Source organism: Ochotona curzoniae, unplaced genomic scaffold, assembly GCF_017591425.1.
Source record: "Ochotona curzoniae isolate NIBS_2020 unplaced genomic scaffold, NIBS_Ocur_1.0 scaffold_4506, whole genome shotgun sequence".
Taxonomy (NCBI): domain Eukaryota; kingdom Metazoa; phylum Chordata; class Mammalia; order Lagomorpha; family Ochotonidae; genus Ochotona; species Ochotona curzoniae.
This window is the reverse complement of record NW_024467119.1, coordinates 55,358,655-55,368,116: the sequence shown is the minus strand read 5'-3', so window position 1 is coordinate 55,368,116 and position 9,462 is coordinate 55,358,655. Positions and strand designations below refer to the sequence as shown.

The following is a 9,462-nucleotide window of genomic DNA, read 5'->3' as shown; positions in this document are numbered from 1 at the left end:
AAGCATTGCCCTATTTGGAAATGATCTGCATTCTACCTGGTGCTTTGCCGTCAGACTGTCCCCTGGCGAACTGACCTAAGTTTTTGAAGTGGTTTCCCTGTGAGTGGTTGCTGTTGCAGCTACTTCTGTTGAGATGGGTGGTTGTGCTCACCAAGCATTTCCAATTGCTGCAACTACTTGGCCTCCAAATATAGACGAAACAAAGGGGAATCAAGCATACAATAATGGTACAAGTGTTTGATGGCCAAAAAAAAAAAAAATCAAAATCTCTCATTGTACTTGATGGCGTATGCTCTTCTAAAACGTGGTCTTCTTTGATGTTTGATGTACAGATGGAGCACACTTCACAAGCTAAGCCTGTTTCCTGTTCACTAAGTGGGACTTTTTTTGCATTTAAAATAATGTATTTAAATTCGATGTGATGTTAGAACATTTGCTGTAACACTGGCGATTTCTCTAATTCTGTGTAATATGAAAATACAACTGAGAAGGAAAAAAATAGATTCTGATTAAGTTGGCAAGATTTACATCCTTTTCATAAGTGAAGACAAAAGTTAAATTTGGATCTTCATATTTCTGTTTTTCATTAATTCTTGTCTCAACATTGTAAGATTTAGTTGGAAAGAAAGCATCTTGGAAGCATTCTGCCATTTCAAACATATTATCTTTAATTAGAAATATTTCCACTTAACTAAAATTAGGTCATGCCAAACTTTCCAAAATATTCTACTTAAATCTTTGGCTGACTTTTGACATCTCCATTATGTTGCTGTACAAAAAGAAGAAGAATCTTTATCAAACACTTCAGTCACTTTTATTCAGAAAAAAAAAAAAAGCCCTGACATTATAGTGGGTTCCCAGTGCACTCTTCACATTCACAAAATAATTACTGCTTGAGAGAAATGTTCAGGGAGTGTATGAGCTGTTTTCCAGGCAACCACCCTCTCCTTTCTCTGATGGTTCGGAACTTCAGCATTTCACTAGTGAAAACAATTATTCCTGGGGTAAGAACCTGGATTTTGAATATCAAGGCTGCACACAGCAGAGATTGTTGTTTCAAGGTTAGAAGCCAAAAACCATCCTGCCACCTTCCTCTTCAGTTACTTCCCACCGCTTTGTTCGCTGGTGGTGATGCATGTGCTATTGGTGTCCGCCTTCACAACTTTCCACTGCGTGGAATTCCATCTGTTTAATCAAACTGAAACAAAAGGTAGTGTCAGGGTCCTTCTACCTTAAAAGATTTCCTTCCTGATACATTATCTTGTTAACCCATTGCATCATTCAGAAGAATATATGCCCAGTTCAGCACACAGGAAATGTAACAAAAAATAAAATAAAAAATATTAAGATATATTTATATGAATGTCACACATACATACACACATATATGTGTGTCACCCACACATTCACATACACAAGATATATGACTCATATAATAAAAAGAATTTAGTAAATATTAAAGTGACATTTGCCTACTTTGCTTAAAATGATAAACCTTGCCAAATAAGAGTTGAATTTTGGGGCAGGTGTTCAGCTCAGCAGTTAAGATTTGTACATGTCATAGTGGCGAACTTGGGTGAGATGCCCGGATCTGGCATCTTACTCCAGCTTCTTGTCAGTGCAGATGCAGAGAGCTCATGGTCAGTGACTTAGACCAAGTTTCTAGCTCCAGGCGGTGTAGCTGTTTGCCTCTCATACAAACAAAGCCTTTAAAAATGATTTTTCCCTCTTTTTCACAGAAAGGGATAAATGATACAATCCTGAATTTGTGGTAGGATGTAAAGTAGAAAAAACCACTATAGCAGGGTTCCAAATTCACATATAGCATACTTAATATATTGCAACAAAAACATAGCTTCTTTATTTCCTGCTGCAGATTTTGTCCTCCTAGTGAGTCATCAACCTATATGAAGGCAGGGGGAGGAGGAGTACTTAAATATAGCAGTGAAAAGTTGACTTTTTAAAGAGTATCTTTCTTGGTTTGAGTTTCAATCTATTTAAATATAATATTATACCTTGTATCAGGGCCCATTTAAAGGGTTTTTGTGGGATTCAGTCCTTAAATAAATGCTCTGACCTCCAGAATCCTGCCCTTGTGGGGTTATGGGAGAGAAGGGATCTATCTGGTGAGCCCATGAGGGGCAGTCAGGGCATCCCTGGTCGTGAACTGGCTGGTGTCTTCCGAGATCTGGCTATCTGGCTTCCTCCAGGGCTGTGTCACTGCTGCCTGCTCCCCAGGTGTAGGCCAGTGGTCTCTCTGGTCTGTGCTGTCTCAGGGTGGTCTGATCACATGGCTTCTCCCTGGCCACTTAGCCTCCTGAAAGTTGGCTGCAACTTGGCTTCAGGAACACTTTGCTCTCAGTTTGAGTGTTTCTGCCAAAATGGACAGCCAATGCCACCAGTTTCCTTTAGCAGCCCTCAGGGTGCCAGCAGAAACTTGTGAGCACTGTGCTGACTGTACCAGGGGCAGCCCAAGAGGGCTGGCTCAGTATCTACCTTGCTGCTCAGTAGCTCAGGACGACACTGCAAGCCTGTCTTCACCTGTGATCCCATACAGGGCAGGGGTGCTTAGCTTGTCTAGCACATGGGACCTCTCTGGGACCTGGCCCAGGGGAGGACGTCAGGACTTGGTGGCTCCTTGTTTGCTCCACTCACACCCATTCACAACTTCTTTCCACAGTCCTCCCACTTCGTAATTAACTCTCCTTTTCTCATTCCAAACTTCAGGATCAAGTTACAGTCCAGTTTCTTCTGATGTAAACAACATAGCACAGTGTTTAGAAAAATTGTTTTAGTTTCTACTGAAACTAAACAACAAATTCCTGTTTTAATTTGTTTTTTCAGATACTAACAACAAATTTTTTTCCTTTCCTTCTCAAAAAGTTCCAGCTTACTCTCTCCACCTCCCCAGTGTTAAATAAGAAAGCATAGTGAATATGTTTCTAAAAGATTTTATTTCCATTCCATGTGTGAAAGGATCGACTTTAGAGTCCTTTAGGTCGAGAAATCGATAAAGTTGGCAAGCCATAAAACGAGATGTTTTAAAGTATACATTTATTTCAGCATTTACAGTGGCAGCAGTAGAAGCCAATGAAAAAATCTGACATTTGCTGGAATCACTGCTTTTACTTATATTATATGATTATTCCCTTTTACTTCTTATTTTGGTATCCTAAAAAAGTTTATTGACCTAGATTAAATACGGCCCACTCCACTTTGTCATAGATTTCTTTCAATCAGGAAGACTTGAAGATAACTCAGTGTTTCACATTACATTTGGGAAATGATCTCATACTTCAAAAACATTTTTTTTTAAGATTTATTTATTTTTATTGGAAAGGTAGATTTACAGAGAGAAGAGACATAGAGGGAAAGATTGCCCATCTCTTGATTCACTTCCCAAACGGCCACAAGAGCTGGACCTGAGCCAATCTGAAGTCAGGAGCCAGGAACTTCTTTTGAGTCTCCCACACAGGTGCAGGGTCCCAAGCCTTTGGTACACACTCCACTGCTTTCCCAGGCAGTAAGCAGGTAGCTGGATGGGAAGCAAAGCAGCTAGGACACAAACTAGCACCCATACAAGATCCTGGCAGTTGAAGGTGGAGAATTAGCCTTTTGAGCCACAGTGTCAGTCTCAAAATACAGTTTTTGCATTCATTATTTTGACCTCGATGTGGGGCTTTAGGTGAATCCCACAGACACTGTACATAATTTCCTTGTTAAAAAAACCCCAAAAGTGTCAAAACAAAACTGTCATTTGAATGTCTATACAATCTCTGAGCTTAGGAATGTGTTAAAGAGTTTCACTAATTATATACAATATTTTATATATGTATATTTTTAAATTATTTATTTATTCTCATTTTATTTTAAAGTCAGAGAATCAGGCAGAATGAGATCTTTAATATGCTCTTTCACTCCCAGTAATGGCCAGGTTGGACCAGGCCAATTCAGAAGACTAGAACTCCATCAAAGTTGATGGTAGGGATCCAAGTACATGAGATATTTATCCATTTTCTCCCAAAGTTCAGATTAGCAGGAAGCTAGATCAGAAGTGGAGTAGATCTGATAGGAGATGCAAGCCTCCTAAGCAACATTTTAACGCTACATCAAATACCTACCATTGTATCTATATTTTCATAGAAGAGAAATCTGTAGTTATCAGCTTATCAAACCTGGGATTTTGATTTCAAACAAATCTGTTTATTTCTTTGATGTATGCCTGACTCTATTCAGTGACCAATTACGCGCAAGAAACAGAATATAAATGGTTAATTCTACTTCACAATGAGATAAGTAGGCAATAGAAGTTCTTATTATAAATAATCAACCCATAAAAAGTAAATAATCATTTAATTATAGAAGTTTTCCTTCACAAAAGATGCAAAATCAAATGAAATCATTCTCATCTTCCTGGTCCTCTTAGTGGTTACTAGGCAGATCTATACTCATTGGTTCACCCTACAATGCCATTTACAGATGGATCTTGCCCAGCCATTTTAGATTTGTCATTGTTATTTTGTTATTGTTCTTATTTCAGCCACGTCAAACTACTCACATTCTCCTGTTTCATTCATTTTAAGCCTCTTTGCATTTGCATTCACTGCTCTTTTTGTTCAGAACCTCTAATAATTTCCTACTCATCCTTCATTGCCTCTTCCTCATCTCTTTGCATAGTCAGTTGGTATTACTGCAGTCTACACATGCTTTTGCTATCATAGTCAACACAATGGCTTGTAGTTATTTCCACATCCTTATCAACTCTGAACAGTGAAGACCTTGATGGCTGGGACAACATCATATTATCATATATTCCCAAGATTAAGTATATGTTTCAGTCACCCTTGTTGTCCCAACAAAGACTTCCCACTTCAAGGAACATTTGTTGAACAGTCCTGGAGCCATAACTAGCACTTAACACAATGTCTCACCTGGGACACCTCCACTGGCCCATGTGGAGAGGTAGACGCACTTTCTTCCTGAATCCGTTAAGAGCTTCCTCTCTTCTAGACATCATCTGGAAGAACATTGTTGATCTTCAATACTTCTAGTTCCCTCTTTTACTCAACTGCTTTTGAACTGTCAACTAGAGCAAGCCATTTGGTGATTTCTATCATTGGCATTTGGGGTTATTTGGGGGTAGGAATGAGGGCAACTCTTTCATGTTCTGAACCATTTATGCAGAAGCTGAGTAATCTTTCTTTGCTAATGCTCCAGGAAGAAACAGCCTAGACTCTTGTAGGAAGCATGCAGCACAAAAACAGAATAAAGTAATGAGAGAACAACGACAAAACAGAAAGTAAAGCCCAAGAACTTCACCTCCATAAACTGATGTACACATATTTTTTAAAAGATCTTGTTTTATTTATCTGAAAGGCAGAGTTACAGGCAGAGAGAGAGAGAGAGAGAGAGAGAGAGAGAGAGAGAGATCTTGTACCCACTGGTTCATCCCCCAAATGGCTGCAGTGGCCACAATTGTGCTGGTCTGAAGCCAGGCACCTGAAGCTGAATTGGGGTCTGCCAGATGAGTTCAAGCCCAAGCAAATGGGGCACACCTTCTGTTCCTTTCCAGACACATTAGCAGGAAACCAGATAAGAAATGAAGCATTCAGAACTTGAACCAGTGCCCATAAGGGATGCTGGCACCTGCACATTTTCTTTAAACTAATGAATCAGTTGTTAAACTCTGGCACAAGAAGTCTTGAATGGAACACATCAACAGGAATGTCTGTGTTTGACCTTTGTGGTATCATGGAATCACCTCAGCCTCCTAACCTATGCACAGGTCAGTGAGAAGGAGGAGTGGAAGTGGAGACACAGCAGCCAGCCTGGACACTCTGAGGATGTTCCAGACGGTATACTTGTCATGCTTGTCCTTTGTACACATATGACAAGAGCAGAAATCATATGAGTCTAGATTTTGACCCAATTGAAGGAATAACTCACTAGTGTAAATTTCTCCAAACATGGGAATGGGCCACTTTACAAAGTGATTAATTCTATGGGAGCAGAAAGATTTGAATCATCCCACTATAGAAGAGTGTGTTAACTGACTCCCAAGTTTTCAGACATCTCTCACAAATAAGATTCTGTGACTGACTGATTGCTCAGAAAAATATCATGGAATTTCCAGATTGGGGGAGCTTTGGGAGCAGTACCATTCCACAGAAATTTGTGTAGTGGTTGAAATATTCTGTCTGTGCCTCCAACATGCTAGTCAAGAGCCACATGGGCCTACCAAGCACTTGTATGAGTTAGGTATTGAATTTTAGATTTAATTTAATTCTTATTATTTAAATAGACATATGTGGCAAATGGTAACCATACTGAATGGTGCTGCTCTAATTTCTCCCAACAGTAAACTTCTATGATATTTTTCTAGCTCTTATCATCACATAACTTTTGCATACTGTGTCCTAAACATTGTAATAAAATTGCTCCATTCAGAATTCCATCTTTATTTCTATTTATTTGAAATGCAGTGGGTTGCTAATAAAGAGAGAGGAAGAAGGGGAGAGAGAGAGAGAGAGAGAGAGAGAGAGAGAAAGGATAGATTTAATTTTCCCTTATTATTTCATCATTATTTAATTTCTAAAATGCTTGCAACAATAGCTGGGGCTGAACCAGGCAAAATCCAGGAGCCTAGAATATTATTCTTGTCTCCCATATGTGTGGTAGGAATTCAAGTACTTGAGCCAGCATGCTACTTTTTTAGGGTATATATTAGCAGGAAGCTATAATGAAAAGCAGAGCTAGGGCTTGAACCCAGATAATCCAATCTAGATATGGATGTCTCAATTAGCAGCCTACCTATTGAGCCAAACATCCAGCCCTGAACCTTCTTTAGAGGAGGTTGTCAACTGAGAGAGAATGGAACTCTTATAAAAATATTCATGTGGGAAGCTATGGCATAGTGGGTAATATTGCTGCCTATGATATCAGCATACTCATTCTATGTGGGCATCTGTTTGAGTCCTGGCTGTTCCACTTCTGATCCAGCTTTCCATTAATGTGCCTGGAAAATCAATGGAGGATGGCCCAAGTGCTTGGGCCTCTATGACTACATGCAAGACCTGGATGAAGTTGTTGGTTCCTGGCTTTGCCTTGGCCCAGCTTCAGTCACTGCATCCATTTGGGAAGTGTACCAGTAGATGGAAGATCACTAATGGGATGACAAATAAGAATATGTAGCAAATAGGGCCTAGATAATGGCTCTATGGTTAAAACCTTGGCTTGCATGTGCTGAGATCCCATGGGGTACAATTTCAAGTCATGACTGCTCCATTTCCCATCCAGCTCCCTGGGAAAGCAGTGGAGGATAGACCAAAGGCTTGGGACCCTGCACCTGCGTGGGAGACCTGAAAGAAGCTCCTGGCTCCTGGCTTTGGATCAGCTCAGTTCCAGATATTGTGGCCATTTGCAGAGTGAACCAGAGGCTGGAAAACTTTCTCATTGTCTCTTTTTCTTTCTGTAAATCTGTCTGCCTTTACAACAAAAATAAATCTTAAATAAAACAATGTATAGTAAATAAACTATAAGACATTTTCAAAAACAAGGAAAATATACATTATCAAAAAGCAATGCATTGATTCCATTTTTTTGCACCAAAATAAACTTATCTTAAAAAAAAAGATTTATTTGAGTTCAGTGCAAGTAGTCTAACAGCTAAAGTCCTTGCCTTGAATGTGCCATAATTCCATATGGGTGCTGGTTCTAATCCCAGCAGTCCTGTTTCCCATCCAGCCCCCTACTTGTGGCCTAGGAAAGCGGTCGAGGACGGCCCAAAGCCTTGGGACCATACATCAGCATGGCAGACCTGGTAGAAGTTCCCGGCTGACTTCGGATCAGTGCAGCTCTGGCCATTGAGGTCACTTGGGGAGTGAATCATTGGACAGAAGCTCTTCTTTTCTGTCTCTCCTCCTCTCTGTATATCTGACTTTACAATAAGAATAAATAACTTTAAAATTTTTTAAAAATAGTTTTTAATATTTTAATATTTTTAAAGATTTATTTATTCTTAAATAAATGAATTGTGCCAGGCCCTAAACTTGCCTTTTAAGGCATACATTTTTAAAAAAAGCTTCCAGGTTTCCTACATGCAGGGTCCCAGGGCTTTGATTGTTCCCAAGGCACATGAACCAGTGCCCATATGGGATTTTGGCACATGTTAGGTGAGGACTCTAGCCACTAGGCTACTGTGCCAGGCTCTTAATTACATTTTCACATGAGGTTTTTGAAGCTCTCCTTGTAAAGCCACAAGGAAACACTGGTGCTTCTAAGAAGTGTACAGGGATGAATGGCAGCTCCTGCTCTTCCCTCTGTTAGGGCAAGAGAGAAGCAGCTCTGCTTAATAATCTACTGAAGTGGTGTTGTGCTGATCGGAGGGTTCTTTCTTCAGCCAGCACACAGTGGTTTGCTGATGCTTTCCTTTACATCTTAAGAATCTTAGACATTTAAAACAGCATTAAAGAAAAACTTGAAGCTTCATATTACTGCACCGGAAAGTTAGTTTTGGAGTCAGAAATATTATTCAGTGTCAGAAAGAGACCTTGGAGATCAGATAACCAAGTGTCTGTATCTCGCAGAGAAGAAAACCCAAGTCTGACACCCAGAAAAGACTTGGTACATACCATGGTCATGGGGTAATGTAGTATTTTCCTTTGTGTAAATAAAATAACATCTAGCATATAATAAATAATCATCAATCTGAAATGAAACCTTTTCTTAAAAGCAATCCAAAGGGTTTGTGCTGTGGCACCACACATTAAGCTGCTGCCTGCAGTAACAGAATCCCATATGAGCACTGGATTGATTCCTGGATGCTTCAGTTCTGATCCAGCTCCCTGCTGATGGGCTTGGGTCCTTACACTCACATGGGAGACCTAGAAGAAGCTCTGGGCTCCTGGCTTTAGTCTGGCTCAGCTGGCTGTTGTGGCCTTTTGGGGAGTGAACCAGCAGATGGATGATGTCTCCTTCTGTCTCTCCTTTTTTTCATACTCCGTAACTCTGCCTTTCAAATAAGTTAATAAATCTTAAAAAAAAAAACCCAATCAAACAAAAAACCTCACACCAAGATACTGTCTCCTAAGAGTGTACTAGGATTAAAGGCAAGCCTATAGAGTCACCCAGTTGCTTTCCTATGAAATGATTCAGAGTTCTGTTGATTTTCAAGGGAAAAACAGAGACCTTTCCTGGGGACCTGGTTTGAGGACTGGGAATTCAACACACTGTCTTTCCAGACTTGGTCCAGAGAACAACATTAACCCTCCAATCCAGAACAATATTCTCTCCAAACATACCTCTCAACAGCAGTACCCAAGAACACATTCCTCTCTCTAGAGTTCACTGAATATCCTTGTAAGTCTCCCAGAGAATGGCAAAATCTAAACAAACAAGTTCTATTTTCAGTTTGTCTTCTTGAAAACCACACTTCACCCCCATGAAACTGGCTAGCATGCTTCA

At 40.0% G+C, this 9,462-nt stretch overlaps 1 long non-coding RNA gene across 2 annotated transcripts in view; it reads right to left on the bottom strand.

Annotated features, from left to right (window-relative positions):
* Positions 1-672: 672 nt before the first annotated feature.
* The window catches only part of LOC121147400, a 56,647-nt gene continuing 47,857 nt past the window's right edge, over positions 673-9,462 (bottom strand). Inside the window, exons 9-10 of one of the 2 annotated variants that reach the window (XR_005882375.1) lie at positions 1,477-1,608; positions 673-1,198 (exon numbers count right to left, since the gene is read on the bottom strand). This is a non-coding gene — a long non-coding RNA (uncharacterized LOC121147400). The remainder of the gene's footprint in view (positions 1,199-1,476; positions 1,609-9,462) is intronic. The other variant, XR_005882374.1, reaches the window with a different exon arrangement.